Source organism: Zootoca vivipara, chromosome 1 (assembly GCF_965207765.1).
Source record: "Zootoca vivipara chromosome 1, rZooViv2.hap1.1, whole genome shotgun sequence".
Lineage (NCBI taxonomy): Eukaryota > Metazoa > Chordata > Lepidosauria > Squamata > Lacertidae > Zootoca > Zootoca vivipara.
The window spans coordinates 103,265,051-103,282,291 of NC_142582.1; the positions used below are offsets into that span (position 1 = coordinate 103,265,051).

General features: G+C 41.7%; 1 protein-coding gene across 1 annotated transcript in view; it reads left to right on the forward strand.

The window, feature by feature from the left end:
* Positions 1–615: 615 nt before the first annotated feature.
* Positions 616–17,241, forward strand: part of MIPOL1 (mirror-image polydactyly 1) — a 196,947-nt gene continuing 180,321 nt past the window's right edge. The window contains exon 1 of the mRNA XM_088671979.1: positions 616–777. The gene's annotated coding sequence lies outside the window, so the exon portion shown is untranslated. The remainder of the gene's footprint in view (positions 778–17,241) is intronic.

Sequence of the window (17,241 nt, forward strand, 5' to 3'; positions counted from 1 at the left end):
GTCGCTGTTTTTTGTGTTGAATATATGCTATATGGTAATTTATGGACCTAATAGGTATCTAAAGCCATTTGCACATGCAGAATGCAGAAGACATCTTTCTTCTTCTCTCTTTCTTTGGCGATCACTTGTAGCCGAGTAAGATTGTCTTCCATAAACACAGTTTTAACAATCGGTCCGCAAGTGACTGTGGAGGCCAATTCTGGATCCACACGTCCTTCCACAGTGGTGCCAGTGATATTTTAGGGAGCAGGCAGGGCCCATTACTTACATCATGGGAACCTACACAACACAAAACACTATTGCTGTATGCAGGTGTCATTTTATTTATTTTTTATCTTATATTTTGGAAACGTACATCCAGGTGTTTTTTCCCCTTTAAATTTTTTGGGGGCGCCCCAAGAGAGTGGGGCCCTAAACTATACAGTAGCTTGTTTAGCTTATACGTAAATCCCCATCGAATAAAGACCCGCACTAGAACACAGCAAAAGGTGCACTGGTTGTTGCCATTTGATTGTTGCGGGGAGAGAAAGAGAGAGTCGCGATGCGCAATCCCGAGGGTCCTCCGCTCCCTCCCTTTCCACTTCCGCCCTGAGGGCGCTGCTTTCTAAAGGATTCCGGAAGTGGGCGGCTCGCGTGAGTCTATGATCCTGAGGGCTCGGCGCTGAGCGGCGGCGGCTGGAGGGAGCGGCGTTTGCACGCAGAAGGAGTGTCTTCTGAACCTCGCGCGTGTTTGGCAAGCTCTGGGCGGTACTGGCTGGAGCAAAACAAAAAAAAGAGGTAACGGCAGCCTTTTCCCGAGGCTGGATTCTTGGTGTTATGCTACTTCGAGCAGTTATAGGATTGCTTATTTGGCAAGCCCCGCAGCTTAAATGGGCTGATGCTGTGGAGACGTTTGCAAGAGCCTCATAGGAGGAGGAGAAAGAAGGATGTTGCTGTCCCTAATAATAAAAATACATGTAATAGTAAAGTCGAATCTGCAATCTCCGCTTGGCTTGCATGGTGTTCATCCTATTAAATGTCGATCCCCGTTAGTCTTACCTCACTGAGAAATACAGTACAGTACGCTGATAGTAACCCGAGTTTCTTTAAACTCTGAAGTCTAGAGTAAGTTTTCAAGGGTGCTCGTCTTAAATAGCCTATCACTTTGGCTGTGCAGTCAAAGTGGTTCAAAAGGAAAGCAGGGACATTCTCTCCATCTCTACACATATTTTGGACTGACTTGGACATTACCTTTTTAGCCCCACAAGAAAACTTAATGCAACTCCCAGTCTAGCTTGACCACAGACTTCTAAATTCACTGTTTGAGAACTGGAGTTCCATAGGTCTTGTCAGTGTGTAAAATTGGGCTTTCTTCCTCTTACCCACCTCACACTCAGCTTAGTGTGATGCCACCGAGACTTGGCATCCCAATTTATAGAAAGTGTCAGCATCTGAATTACCTCTCCTCCCACTTCAGTGCTTGTGGAAATATAGATCATGAATTTGGTGGAGTAGTGATTCTGCTGTTCTGGTTTGCTTGCTAAGAAAGTAATAAGAACCCTGCTGGGACAGATCAAAGCTCGTATCGAGTCCAGTATAGTGTTCTCACATTAGCCAACCAGAAAGCTATGAGAAGCCCACAAAAAGTTCTTTCCTGCATGTGATCCACAACTGATAACAACACAAAACACTGTTTTGTGTTTACATGACAAAGGGTTTGGTAGTGTTTCGCATGTGATCCACAGCAAGTGATATTCATAAGTGTTCTGTCTCTAAAGTAGTGGTAGCATATAGCCATTATGACCAGTGGTCACTGATAACTTTATCCTTCATGAGGTCTTTATTGGCCATCACAGGCATTTGAAAGTGATAGAATGAAAAACTCAACTGTTACTTGCTGGCACCCGTCTGTCTCAGGAGACAATGGAAGAGTGTTCCTTCAGGGGTGAAAAAACAGGGCCTGCTGTGGCTGCAAAGATTGATACGAGAGAGACATGTGTTGTTGCAGTTGGGACAGATGAAGGCACCCAGCTGTGTTGCTACAGGTGCATCATGGTGTTTCTTCTCTCTGCACTTCTCCCAGTGCTAATTTATCCTCTGGCCATTGCTATGGATACTGTGGTTGTCTGCAAGGTTAATGTTGCCAGCCTTCATATCACATTTGCAGACAGTTTTCTCATCTGCAGTCCGTTTTGACAGTATGGGATGTTGGGAGCAAGGAAGTGGGGTCAGGCAGCACATAATTCCTGGGCACAGATAGTTGTCAAGAGTTCAAATGGCACACTGGTTTATGTGGTGATTCAAAGCCGTCTGGGAGGCCATTTGAAATGCTTCCATAACAAATAGAATCTTATAGTGTGCATGGAACGTCCACATTCTGCAGCAAAAACTATGTTTTTATTGGTCTTGTACTGGTGTACATGCTGGATTTTTACGTTCTCTGGAATTGTGATATATTCTGCTGAATTTGATTGTTTTTCTTTTTATTCTGGCATGCATGTCAGACTGGATCTGAGAGACTTCCAGATGGTAGGAATTACTTTGATCAGATTATTAGAAGGGCTCTTAGAGGAAAACAACTTAGAGGAATGGGAAGGGGTGGGGCTGAAAGATAAACCAGAGTCCTTTTGTTAAAGAAAATAATAATAAAATAGATAAATAGAAAAAAATGTATCCTGCTAAGTTACCATCTAGCCTGGTCAATTTTAACTTCTTGAGGGAGATGCTGTCTTGTCTTATATATTGCTGGAAAGATGAAATAGTTGATCTAGTTCCAAAATACCACTAGTAGATCAATGTCCTTCAGATACCTTTCTTGAAGTAGATCACCACAATAGTGTATTTTCTGTCTTTCCTTCTCCTACTCTCTCCCCATTAAATAGTGTGGGATGATGCCACCACTGTGTTGTGCATTTCTCCTTGCCATCTTGAAAACAGGTGTCTGGGCTGAGCTGGTGTTTCAAAATCACTTTCTGAACTTGTACTTGTATCTAATTGCATTCTGTTATCTTGGTGTTCAAAAGAAATATTACATGACAGCCAAGACTACGAAATAGAAAGTTATAAAAAAAGTTTTTTTTCTTTTACAATCTAAAAAGGTTTTTAAACTGAAGTTCTCAAAGCGATTTGCACAAGAAACTCAGAATAATTAACAAGCACATTTTTATATAATTTTTGCTAAGAATGGCAAGAATGGTTCTCAAAGTGAGGCGGGCATCCTTTAAAATCTGAATTAGGTGCTACAGACAACATATTATGTATGACACCCTCCTCCAATCATTTTTTGCATGCATGTCTAACCAGGAAAGAAACTACTCCTCTTCCACTTCCAATTTGTGCTCAGCACTGCATTTTTAGGGTGCAAGAGATCAAAAGAGCAACAGCTTGTTTTTTTTACAGACCTTCAACTTCCATGTTGTTTCTTACTTCCACATCTTAAATTATCCTGTGAATATAAATGATTCCTTCTCTTTCACTTTATGGCCTTCAGTTAGACATGTATGAGCAGGAAATTTGCAGGATTCTTAATTTTGTTTTTTAGTTAATTGGGGGAGGGTGAATGTTCTCTCTCTTGCATCATTCTTTGATTCAAAACAAGGAGAGGTTGGGAATCCAAGTGAATTTAATTTGAACAGAAAGAAAGTTGGATTCTTCATCATAGTCATCCACCCATCAGTAATAGGGTAAGGAGCAGAATTCTTATGAGTAGCATCAAATCACTAGATAATGGTTTGTTTCCCCCTCCCATCTGGATTAAAATATTGGCAGTGGTAGCTGTCAAATACAAGAAGAAATGGAACAGCGAGTTCTTCCAAAGATCTGAGACTAATAGCTCGAAACTATTATTTTTGTTTTCTCCATAACCAGGGAAATTTTTTCTAATTGTTCTGGTTTAAAATTACTGTGGTCTTATGGGAAGGGAGAATTAAATGGGAATAAATTCCAATATTGTTACTTTTTTTACTTGATAGTACTTTTGTACTAACCTCTCTTGGTAGATGCTGCGGAAACTTATAGCACAGTGTATTATAAATTATAATAGCATTCTAAAGAAGCACAAACACTATTTGCTACACTACATGCATCTGAAACATTTTTTAAAATATGAATTTGAATAGATGGCTTTGAAACTCACCAAATAAACATTGTTGTGGCTGACCTGGAATATGACATTTGAATGTATTCATTTTTCAAGAGGCTAAATCCCAAATGTGCTTTTAAACATCAAATAAAAGAAAAAATATTGGGCTGGGGGCTTGCGAGGCAGGGGTTCCAAGTTTGATTCCAAGTTGGGGAGCTTTTTTCAGCTTGAGGGCCACACTCAGAGTGAGCATAGCCTGTATTTGCACAAGCGCTGCCCCCCAGGATATACAACACACAAGCAGACCACACATCCACATTCGCTGCACATAGCACACACAAACAAACGCATTCACCAGACATATACCGGTATGTGTGGAAACAAATCAAAAAAAAGAAAGATAGTGCTATAGTACCTGTAGCCACTAGATGGAGCTATTCACCAACAGTGTGTTGTCTTAGGTCTGGATTAGAATCACATACTTGAGGCACATTCCTTTGAAATCTGGGAGGCTAACAGGTTGAGGATGAAAACATAGGAATATTGTTGGAACAAGTGGGGATATCGGGGCCAAATGTTTCAAAATTGTATGTCATACAGTACAGTGGTACCTCGGTTTACGAACTTTAATCCGTTTCTGAAGTCCGTTCTTAAACCGAAACCGTTCTTAAACTGAGGCGATTCCGTTCTTAGACCGAGCTAAAATTCTCAAACCAAGACACTATTTCCGGTTTTGCGGACTTTGTAAACCAAATCATTCTTAAAACGGACTATTCTTAAACCGAGGTACCACTGTATTGTGAATTGAATGATGAGCACTTATTCCTGGTCTGCATCCTAGGATCTCTGAGCAAGTTGACAGAAAGTCAATACACCAGCATGTATTTCCAGGGAAAATACAATAAAAGATAACACAACATCAATATCAGATCACCGTGGTGATAATGTGCAAAGTCCTGAAACGAGAGCCAGATTTTCACCTGGCACCTGAATGCCAGAAGTGAGGGTACCCATAAAAAGGGGGAATAGTGGGAATTTCAAGCATTGGCAAGCAATATGCATAGACTCCAAGAGATGTTTTGAGAGCCGGCATTAATTGACAAAACGTGTGGTTTTGCATGTTCCTATTTTGGAACTTCCTCACTTAACTTATCATTTATACAGTGGCGTGGTTGGCCGCTGTGAAAACAAGTGTTGAAATCGGGGCTTTTTTTCCAGCTGGAACTCAGTTCTGGCACCTCTCAGGTGGGCGCCACTGCCATTCTAAGAGAACAAGGGAAGTGTTCCTAGTGAGTTCCGACACCTCTTTTTCTAGAAAAATAGCACTGGTTGTATTTGATGGGCCTTTGGCCTGATTTAGCCAGCTTTTCTTAGGTTCTTGCATACATGGAAAGGCAATTCTGCTTGTACAAGGCCTCACTGCCAAATTCTTCTGAATTATTGCCTACTGACCACCCCTTCCATCCCATGCTATTGTGTGAGGGGGTCTGTCTGTCTCAGAAGTAGCTTTTCAAGTGACAGGGAGTTCTAGTGGGATGAAGAAGCAGAAAGCATAGGAAGGATTCTGGTTGCTCTTCTCTGGATCCAGTCCAGTAGCTTCAGCGATCACTTGGAGGCTATGTGTATTAACTGAGAAGAGCATGAAATTCCCCGTCTACACTTCCAATTTGCGACGTTCTCCAGGCCTTCATATGAAAGTGTACAACTGGTGACATTTACTTATGTTTGCAATGCTGTTTTTAGAAATCATATTAATTATATTTAACCACTGAACCGGCAGGGTGGGTGGGTTGGAATTTGCTGCTTCACATATGGGACAACTTTTTTATATATCAAGTACTATATTACAAAGACAGTGCCAAAATAATACTGCTTCAGTGAGGAGGAATTTCTTATTAGCAGTGAAGCTTCAAAAACCTGCAACTATGTCATAAAGGGAACGTCTTAGAGCTGAGACTCCAGTAATTCATGTCTGTCATACACAATCTAGGTGACCTAGATTTGACTAGCACTATTGTAGTGTAATTATGCTTCTGAGCTATATCTGATACCCCAGAAGAAAGGTGTAAAGTTTATTTTCAAAGGTTATGGATTTGGTTGAGTCATGTCATTGTGCAGCATACAGAACAGGAATCTGCAGAAGTCTGCACTGATATTTATGCAAGTATAAACGAACACATTCAAGCTTCAAGGAACAGTGTTAAATGCAAGGCAGGGAAAGGTAATGTTTTGACATTTGTCAAAGTGATTGAACAAAGCAACTTAGAATTCTGTTGAAATAGTACCTTTTTCCTTGTTCGGGTCGTCTTTGATGGATGAAATAAATTTGAGCTTCTCACGTGGACATTATTGGCTTGCAGAGATTAGCCATATGGATTTTCTTTTTCATGTGAACTCTGCAATACAGTATTGCACAACTAATAGGGAGGTTTTAAGAGTACTTAAAGCAAACTGTTATTCATGAAAATGAGGCAGGAGGAAGCTGTGGCCCTCAGGATATTGGACTGCCCCTTCCATCACCCTGAGTGCTGGCCATGTTGGAGAACCATAGGTTCCTCATACCTGCTCTGGTAGGTATCAAGGGTTAGAATGGGCTCTAAAAATACTCCCACTATTCCACCACTATCTAAGGCAGTCTCTTCAACTAACAAACAGCTCACACTATTGGGAAGTTTTTTTTCCTAAGCTTTAGTTGAAATCATAGAATTGCAGAGTTGGAGGGGACCACCAGGGTCATCTAGGCCCAACCCCCTGCAATGCAGGAATCTTTCACCCAACATGGGGCTTGAACCCACAACCCTGAGATTAAGAGTCTTAGGCTCTACAAACTGAGCTATCCCAGGTCATGCCCTTTTTATTATATGTTCTTATAAAGCCTGCAGGTGGCAAGAACTATAGGAGAGAGCCTCCCTTTTCTCGCATAAGAAGACATATTCCACAGGGATGTCACATGTGTGCATTATCTAGGAATCCTGCACATGTGTGCTGCTTTTGTCACCTACTATTTTTAATCACGTGCAAACGTAATTTATAGATTAGTTTTTCAAACTGTCTTCATTCAGGTTGCAACTCTGGGTACAGTACAATGCTTAATATTTAGTTCATCCAAATGCATTTGATGTGTACAAGTTCTTATTGTGTATTGGAGAAAACAGGTGCTCATGTCAATAAGTAAAGCCCAGGCAGGTCCTCCGGGCTTTGCTGGGGTACAATATTGGCTGAGTTGCCTGGGACTGATAGGAGTTGGCAGCCCGACAACACCCAGAGCCCCAAGTTCTCCAACCCTGCTTTACTCCTTAACATCTAGGGAAATAGGTACTAAAACTACCCATTACTAGTTAATGAGGAATGGAATCTGCTATTATAACTTTAGCACGTGTCCTTTGAGAGACCCTTTAGGTAAGAAATGCAGAGTTATGAGTTGTAGCAATAGTTAGAGTTACTTTTTCGTGGAATGGATATCGAAGAATAACACAGGTTATCCCACCCCCCAAGATTTGAATTATTAGCACTGAAAATAGATTATAGTGTCTTTTTAAAAAAATATTTAAATAGTAACAGTTGGAGCTAGCCTATTGTCTGAATAAGCTCCAATAAGATTTTACTGAAAAAAGCTTTAGTGGGTTCAAGGTAGTGGAAAAATTTCTTTCAGTACATCCTAGTAAAGATCCTGTTTAAAATAGATGACACCCTGTCATGTTCAGTAAGGCATCCGTCATCAACTTCATTCTAATTCTTTTAGCTGAACAATTTCATTCAAGCTTGTAGCTTGTCTTGTCAAGCCACCAAGAGCTTCATTACTTTGCCATCAAGCATAGAATTACACCAGCTGTTCCTAAATGTTGTTCAGCTGCATTTTAATTTTAACTATTTCTTCAGCTAACTGCTCTCTCTCTCTCTCTCTCTCTCTCTCTCTCTCTCTCTCTCTCTCTCTCTCTGTGTGTGTGTGTGTGTGTGTGCGCGCGCATGTGCTCCAGTGTTTGTTTGTTTGTTTATTTGCTTGCTTGCTTGCTTGCCTGTTTCTTTCTTAAAGGGTGGCTATCAAAACATTTCCAATTACAGAAGTTTCTAATTATGAAAGCTAGCCTAAAGAGTGTCTTAACAGTCATGTAACTAGGGTTGCCAGACTCAATAGAGGACAGGACTTCTGTGCCTTTAATTGCCGTGCTCTCTTTTGAGTCTGGAAACCTTAAAGAGAAACCAGCAGACCCTTTGTTTGGAAATTAAACAAAGGGTCTGCTGGTTTCTCTTTAAGGTTTCCAGACTCAAAAGAGAGCAGGGCAATTAAAGGCACAGAAGTCCTGTCCTCTATTGAGTCTGGCAACCCTACATGTAACTCTTAGAAATATTGTCACCCTGATTCCACAGTAATGGTTTGCTTACCATAGCACAACGCGCAGATTTGGCTGGTGTAGGGCAAATATGGTACCCCGCTTCCCATTATAAAGGCTTCACATCAGACCTTGGAGATATCACCAATGTGCTGGTGTAGTTTTAAATCTTTGGCGGGCAAAATGCCTTTAGAATGCAGATTTGATCAGTTAGTCCCCATTTTGCCTTGCTTGATTCCTTTGGTGTCCTGGGCTGCGCCAATCAACGCCTTTTGCTGCACTGCATTTTGAAAACGGTTCACAGAAAACAGTTCAAGTGCAATAGCCATAATAAGTAACAACAATTGCAACCCCTGCAACATAGCTCTTCCAATCCAATAATTAGCAGTTCGTCAAAAATTTAACTGAGCATACGCTTACCAATAAGTCAACTCACAATCTTCTATACCAGGCATCCCCAAACTTTGGCCCTCCAGATGTTTTGGACTACAATTCCCGTCATCCCTGACCACTGGTCCTGTTAGCTAGGGATCATGGGAGTTGTAGGCCAAAACATCTGGAGGGCTGCAGTTTGGGGATGCCTGTTCTATACCTTCACATCCAAAGTAGCTCCAATGCTAATGGCAGTAGTGCCTAGCAAGTCTCCCTTCACCCCACAACTTTTATGCCGAGACTTTAAACGTCAGAAAGCACCACCAGTTTTTCTGGCAGACAGCTCCCTTATGAATGCTCCCGTTTGGTTTGGTTTGAACATTTTCAGCTTCATCTAAGAAGTGGATTCCAGAGCAGGGGGTGGGGCATGTTTTTTAAAAAATCAAACATCAGTTCAATAGTAAAGCAATAATAATAATAATAATAATAATAATAATAATAATAATAATAATAATAATAAACCCTTATTGGTGGAAGGTGGGGAAGGCAGGCTGAAGCAACCATCCCCAGTGGCAAATGCTACTTTCCTGTGGTTTGCCATGCTCAAAGCAGCTCACGAGACTGGAAACCTTTCCATAACAATTCACAAACACCTACAGCAGCCATAACAATATTTAAATAGTCATATAAAGGTTAACAGACTGTGTAGATAAGCGTATGACTGAATGGCCTTCAGGATCAAAGGCAAAGAGATATCAAGAGTTAGTTAGAGGCTAGTTTTTAGCTTCTGTCGCATGAAATAAGAGGTGGAGAATGCAAACTGGACAGGCTCGATGACTGCCAATTATGATGGTCATATGCCCAGCCAAATACCTGGGACCAAAACCATAAAAGCCCAAGCATATCTTTTACCTGTTTAAGAAAAGTGGGTGGAGGGGCACACAACGCTTGAGCGTAGCTAAAAGAACACAATGGTAAAACTCAGTATAAAATAACATACAAGCAGATAGCAGACACACACACTGTAACTTTTACTATAATTTTCTATATTATTGCCCACTAAACTTGACTTCTTGCAGCCAACATCAGAAGAACACATAAGGGCTTAGATCGTTGACGTGCAATGCAACACTTCCCCTCCTTAATCTATCTCCCCTCCCTCCATTTCATTATGCTGTATATTTTGGTTTGTAAATGGGAAGTGTATTTCTTGAACAAGCATATTCCTTAAATAGAAATTCCAGAAGAGTGCCCCATGGCTGAAAATAAACTGTGGGGTTGAAGCCCTAGATAAAATTTAAGCCTGTGTATATATATATATATATATATATATATATATATATATACCGTGTTTCCCCCTTTTTAAGGCGTAGTCATAAAATAAGCCATAGCAGCATTTCTAAGCATTTGAGAAATATAAACCGTACCCGGAAAATAAGCCATAGTGATAGTCGCTGTGCAGAAGAGAGCACTGAGCTCCCCGAGTCAGCAGCAGCAACGCCGGCCGCAGCAGTGTTTGCTGAGTCCTTTCTTGCTTTTGGGACTTGGTTACTGTGCTGGCTTGGGATGGTGTGTGTGCAATTGCTGTTGCTGCTTCGTGTTTTTCAGCTGGATTCTCTGGGTTCTAAGCACTTTCCCCCGTTTGTTTGCGAAGCAGCACTCGGGCTGCAGGAGGCTGCAGTTGATCGCTATCTCCTTTTCCATTTCTTTTGTCTTTGAGCACCCGGCCCCGCCCCCTCTCCCCTTCGTGGAATGAAGAACGGAGTTTTAGCAGCATTTCCTCATTATAAAAAAAAGGTCAGGAACTTTTACTTTAACCTCAAAAATGGGATATTTCCTCTCTCTAAAAACAACTCTGACCTGAACACCAATAAAACAGGGGTAGATCACCTCCAGTTTATAAATCCGCAAGTAGATCGCAGTCTCCTGGAAGTTGGGCTCTATACTTTGGCTGATTGCAAGCCTTTGCATCTTTAAAAAACAAAAACCATGCGCCTCTCAGTCTTAATTTTCCTTTACTTCATCCCCCTATACCCTCCTCCAACCATTGCCTCCTTCCATTCCTTACCCCCCTCCCTCTCTCCCCACTTCCCTCACTCCTGTGCGATCTCATTTAGTCATATACTTGCTTTTTCTGTTGTGTTGTCTATTTTATATTTAATATTATTACCCTTTATGATGTTATTTTTTCCCTTGCGATAATTATTTATTTTTTATCTTTAACTAACTTTCCTTTCCATATTTTTCCATATATAACTCAACACTTTCCCATTCCTTCTTAACTCTTTGGATAGAGTGCCCCCCCATTATTGTTGTTGATTTTACAGTTCCTGGATTTTTTATGGAACCGAACAGCTCGGGTGCTTCAGAATGTGCCTTCTGTTGCTACAGGGCTATGGGGCTTCACTATTTGACCCCCCCCCAGGTTGGGATTTTTAAAGTAGTTCTGTGGGTCCCAGGGCGCAGAATCACCCCCGATCCTTTCCTTTGTCTAAACAGACCTCTTCCCCCCTGACTTTGGAAGGCTGTGCTTCAAGGGTGATACCAGGGGTTTTTTTAAGACCTGCGCCTCTTAAGGATTGTTACGGTCCATAACTTCCATTGCTTTCTAAAGGGTTGGGGGTTTAAAGCACTGCCACCCCCCACCCCACCCTGCAGGCGCTCGGAACTGGCAGCGCCAACAACACGCCCAGCAGCGCGCAGAAGAGAGCACTGAGCGTCCTGAGCCAGTGGGTCCCAGTTGTACCAGCACTTTTTTAAAAAAAGACACCCCCTGAAAATAAGCCACTGTGTGTTTTTTTGAGGGGAAAAAGTTATAAGACGGTGTCTTAAAAAAGGGGAAACACGGTATATATATATATATAATGGCTACAATGTCATAATAATGAAAAGTCAGAAAATAAATTATGTCTGTTATTAATTTTTGAATTGTATTCAAACACGGAAATTTGTAGCATGGACAAAAGCTGATGACAGAGAGATAAAATTCAATTTTATTCTAGGGTAATTGTTTTACACATTTTACATTTATTTATAAGATTAGATAAGACTTGGAATTCTCAATATAAATCACAGTATGGTCCCGGCGGATGCCAAGGTCAGAGCACGAAAAGCCTCGCTTAGAGAACACATTACTTTTGAGGGAAATAAAAAAAAAGAATAAAACGAGAGAGGAGATCCTTTGCCCTCCACATGACATACACTCAAGTTTTATCACAATTTGGAGAATGAGGCAGCTTGAATAAGCAATGAGATATATCAATTTCAGGCAGGGCTTTTTTCTGAGCCAGGATTCGCCAGAACTCAGTTCTGGGACCTCTCAGGTAGACACCATTGCCATTCTCAGAGAACAAGGGAAGTATTTGTGGTGAGTTCCGGCACCTCTTCTTCTAGAAAAATTGCACTGATTTCAGGGAACATATATATGATATGGCACCTAACGCATTCATATAAATAATAGTGGGAAGGGGAAACATAGACAGTTGCCTTACACAGAATTAGACCATTGGTCCATCTCACTCAGTATTGTCTACACTGACTGGCAGCTGCTCCCCAGGGGTTCAGGAAGGATTCCTTTCCGATTCTCCCTGGAGATGCCATGAATTGAATCTGGGATCTTCTGCATTCAAAGCAGAAGCTCATTATTTGTCTAACATCGACCAGCAATTGCTGATCTGCATTGTCTAGAAATAAACAGTAAATTGCAAGAACTCGGGCCAGGAGGAGGATGAATTTCAAGTGAATCTTCAAAAAGTTATATTTATGTAATGAAGAATTCAAATAGGAATCAATTCCAGTATAATAGGCAAATAAAAATAAATTCCAGTGGAAAAAATCCCAGGACAAGGCCCTGTTTCGACAATTCTTTGTCAGCAATGTTTTAATGGTCAGAGTGTACATACTCTGACCATTAAAACATTGCTGACGAAGAATTGTCGAAACAGGGCCTTGTCCTGGGATATTTGCCTATAATAGTGGAATTGATTCCTGTTTGAATTCCTCATTACATAAATAAAACCTTTTGAAGATTCACTTGAAATTCATCTTCCTCCTGGCCCGAGTTCTTGCAATTTACTGTTTATTTCTGGACTTCACCAAGAATTCCATTTTCTACAGATCTGCATTGTCTGGCATTGGTGCAAAAAGTAGGCCAAGAGTGTGTAGGAATGTGATATGCAGAAATTTATGGTTGTCCGCCTGTCCAGACTTCATCAGCTCTTGAATTAATGCTATTTAAAGAGGTAGCAGCAGTAGTAGACCTATTCGCTACCTTTGCATATTTCCCTTCTGACTATACAATTCTCTGTTTCTGAGGAGTCTTCTCTTCTGCAGTGTGCCCTAATGATACAGACACAGACGTTTTAAGGTACAGATGATAGAGCTGCTTTGTCCCCCTCCTTTGATGCAGAAGAAGTAAATATAAGTAAAGGTGCTGTCCAAAGTAAATATAAGTGATTAAAGAGTGCCTGCGAGTAAAAGCCATCTTAATCTCTAATTAGCATTGTATTTAACACAGCTTCTTTAATGCATTTTTAAATAGTTCTTTACCAGTATGGTGTACTTTATATCTTCTTCTCTAATATATGATGTGTCCACATTTCAGCATGCTTCTTGTCAACAGGGTGTCTTGTGTGAAAGATATTCAGATTACTGTGGGTTAGGAGGTGTCCGTTCCAACTTTGCCTGCACAAAGAGGTTCCTCGGAGATTATCTCTTTATTTGATTAGGATAAATTTCAACTTAAAATAATAAAAAGGGGGGGAACCAAATTTGCTTTCATGCTCCTCGTGGAAACCAAAGCTTCTCAAGAGTATCATGGGAGAGTAAACTTTATGGCTGGCAAATGCGACTCTTCCTTTGTATTCTATTCCAAATTTGCAATTACAATTTTTAGTAAAGGAAGCAAAGTTCAACTATGGGGGAAGTTCAGAAAGTGAACTTTCCCAGCTCAAAAATATTCATTCCAGGCAAGCCCAGACCCTTCAGAATGTGGGTTTGAGCCTGATTTGCCTCATTTTGAGGTTTACTGCCACAGCTGCTGCCAAATCCTCCTTTCTGCTAAACTTTCAATTCCTGTTCTTTTCGTGAAACGTGGGGGGGGCCTGTTGAACTTCATGTTTCTCAGTAGAATGAGAAATTACGAAAGCAATCTTTATAAAGCCTATCACAGTTACCATCTAGGAAGAGGGGACTTTTAATAGAAACTTACTTCCCTATTTTTTGGGGGGGGGGGTGAACTTGTGATCTGCCATTTGTTCCTGGACTACAACTCCCACAATCCCTGGCAATGAACTATGCTGTCAGGCGCTGATGTAAGGTGTCGTCTACTCTAAAACATGTGGAGGCCCACAGCTTCGTATCCACGGCCTACTAGAGGAAACAGCAGCACCAGATCTGTATGGTGTCCAGTGTTTACTCTTGCCATTCCAGGACCGGATATTCCACAAGATGAAACAATCACTTCCAACTCACTTGGAATTTTTTAAAAAAGGTTCCATCTCCTACTATTAAAGGGGAACAGCCTTCAGAAGAGTGTGCGCTTGAGCAAACTTCTATGCTGCCAGGAGTTGATAACTGGGAAACCCAGCCAGATGGGTGGGTATAAATAAATTATTATTATTATTATTATTATTATTATTATTATTATGCAGGTGTTGATAACGGTCAAGGAAGCCAAACAGTTCCACTGGCTTGAATTAAACATACCTTATATATTTTTTAAAAATACCTTTTCAGTAGCACCTTTGAGACCAACAAACTTAGTTGGTCTCTAAGGTGTTACTGGAAGGTTTTTTCCCCCGACTACGTCAAACCAACACGGCTACCTACCTGTAATTATATATATATTAGTATGAGATGCGGGTTGCGCTGTGGGTTAAACCACTGTGCTGCTTGGGCTTGCTGATCGAAAGGTTGGCGGTTCGAATACCCGCGACGGGGATGTAAATACCATATTTTTCTGTGTATAAGACAACCTCTATTTTTGGGGACCCCAAATTAAGGAAACGGGGGGGGGAGATTGACCAGAGTTGTTAAGCTTTTGGGGGGGGAGTTGCCCAGAGTTGGGTTTGCCAAGAATTGTACAGCCGCCTTGACCACCGCTGCCAATCGCATGCCTTGCCGAAGCCACCAATTGTCTGCCCGCTCGGCGCCAGCAACCGCCAATCGCCCGCCCGATTGCCGATGACAATCTGCTGCTCACAGCTGCCACCAATCACCCATCTCCCCTCTGCACTATCTGTGTATAAAACGACCCCCAATTTTAAACATTTTTTAATAATAATAAAATTGTCCTATACACGGAAAAATATGGTAGCTAGTACCTAGACAGAAGAAATGCTTATCCCCTGATCATACAATACCACTATGCTTTGTAGCAAAGCTTAATTGGTTAGAGTGCAGTACTGATAACACCAAGGCTGTAGGTTCGAATCCTCTTAAGGGTCAGCTGCATATACCTGCACTGCAGGGGGTTGGACTAAATAATCCTCAGGGTCCCTTCCAACACTGTGATTCTATAAGAATTATTTCAATAAATTTGTGTATGAACACATACATATCCAAACTTATGTGTGCATAAACACAAGTTTGTTTATGCTTATGTTTATTAGCACATAACATTTTTATTTTTATTTTGCAAATTTGTGATTTTCTTTGGTTGGTTCATGCATTTCCTCTCTAATTTTTTTGGCAATGCACAAGTGACACCCGTAGCTGGCTCTAGTAAAGTTCTGCCCACTTGCACAGTGAGCGAAAACCTTCACAAGATGGCCACTTTAGGATCAGAGAGGTTTGTTGGATCTGTGGATGATGCTAAAAGCTCTTGACAACAAGCCAGGGTTTCCCCCCCCCCCTTCATTTTGTCCCCAATTCAAGGCCTGAGTTTTTATTTATTTCCTTCAAAACCTCTTCCAGTGTTGGTTCCGCCTCTTTCAGTTAGCTTTGGTGCTCTGAGTTGGATGTCATGACAAGGAGAAGACAAATACCCATGTGGTCCTCATAATAGGCTGTCCTGTTGGAGACTATTTTCCCGATTCACGTCGTGTGATTAGGAGGCGTAATTGTTACTCCCACTCTGCACTGAAGGTGACTGCTGTCGGTAAAGGGACTAGGTAGCATTAATTAAAATACAGTGTTCCCCTTGAAATGTAATTTCATCCATTCCTTTGCCATCCTGGTAAGGCTAATATTTGTTTCTAACCTGTTTTTTAGGGATTTGAAGTGATATTAAAGTCACGGAAGGTTACTAAATAATAGAAGAATTACGATTCTGTTCGTTCGTCCTTTTTTTCTTTCAACTATTCCACTTTCCAAAAAAGCATTTGCATGCAATAGCAAACACTCCTCTTTCTCGTGTGTAAGTTTATACAGAGGTACAGAAGTAGCTGGGCCACTGCAGGGTTCATGGCCATTAATACACAAATGTTCATTTCCAGTTGCCACCTCTTGGCCATAGACCACTCCAGTGGTTTTCAACCAGTGTGCCATGGCACCCTAGGGTGCCTTGAATGACAGTCAGGGGTGCCGCGGGCAACACTGGCCTCTGTTCCTCTTTCCTTCCTTCCCTAATGCCCTCTCGCGTCTCTGCCTCCCAAAGGCTTGCATAGCTGTTGGTTCCAGCAGACCTGGCTATAAGCTCCCTGGGCAAATGGTGCCTCTGTGTGAAGAGGCACCTTTCTTTGGGGCAGGGGGGAAGCTCAGAGACCAGGAGCGGCGGCAGCAGCTTCCCGGAGGACTCCCAAGAGAGGCGAGAGGAGAGGAGGCTGAGGGAACACTCCACAAGGGAGGGGGTTTGAAGAAAGGGTGAGAGGCTGCCAGCCCTGCAGGCAAGAGATGGCATAGCTGGGCTCCTGAGCCCCACAGGGGTGCTGCAGAAAGAATGTAGTTGGTCAAGGGAGCCGTGGACCCCAAAAGATTGAAAACCTCTGGTCTACTCCTTTAGGTGTGAGGAAACATTTAATGTAGAACAGTTCAGGAATGGGTGTTTGGTCAGGAGATCATGTAGCTTTACATTCACCATGAACTGCTACTCAGCAACAACACTTGAACAAGTTTTAGGTGGCTATTGCATGTTTCGGAGCACAATTCAAAGGGTTGATGCAAAGTGTTAAAGCCCTAAACAGCCTTGGCCCTGTACAGTGGTACCTCGGTTTATGAACACAATTGGTTCCGGAAGTCTGTTCATAAACTGAAGCGTTCATAAACTGAAGCGAACTTTCCCATTGAAAGTAATGGAAAGTGAATTAATCCGTTCCAGACGGTCTGCAGAGTAAGCGTTCATAAACTGAAGCAAACTTTCCCATTGAAAGTAATGGAAAGTGGATTAATCCGTTCCAGACGGGTCCGCGGAGTACTTAAACTGAAGCGTTCATAAACTGAAGCATGGGTGTAATTGGTTCCGGAAGTCTGTTCATAAACTGAAGCGTTCATAAACTGAAGCGAACTTTCCCATTGAAAGTAATGGAAAATGAATTAATC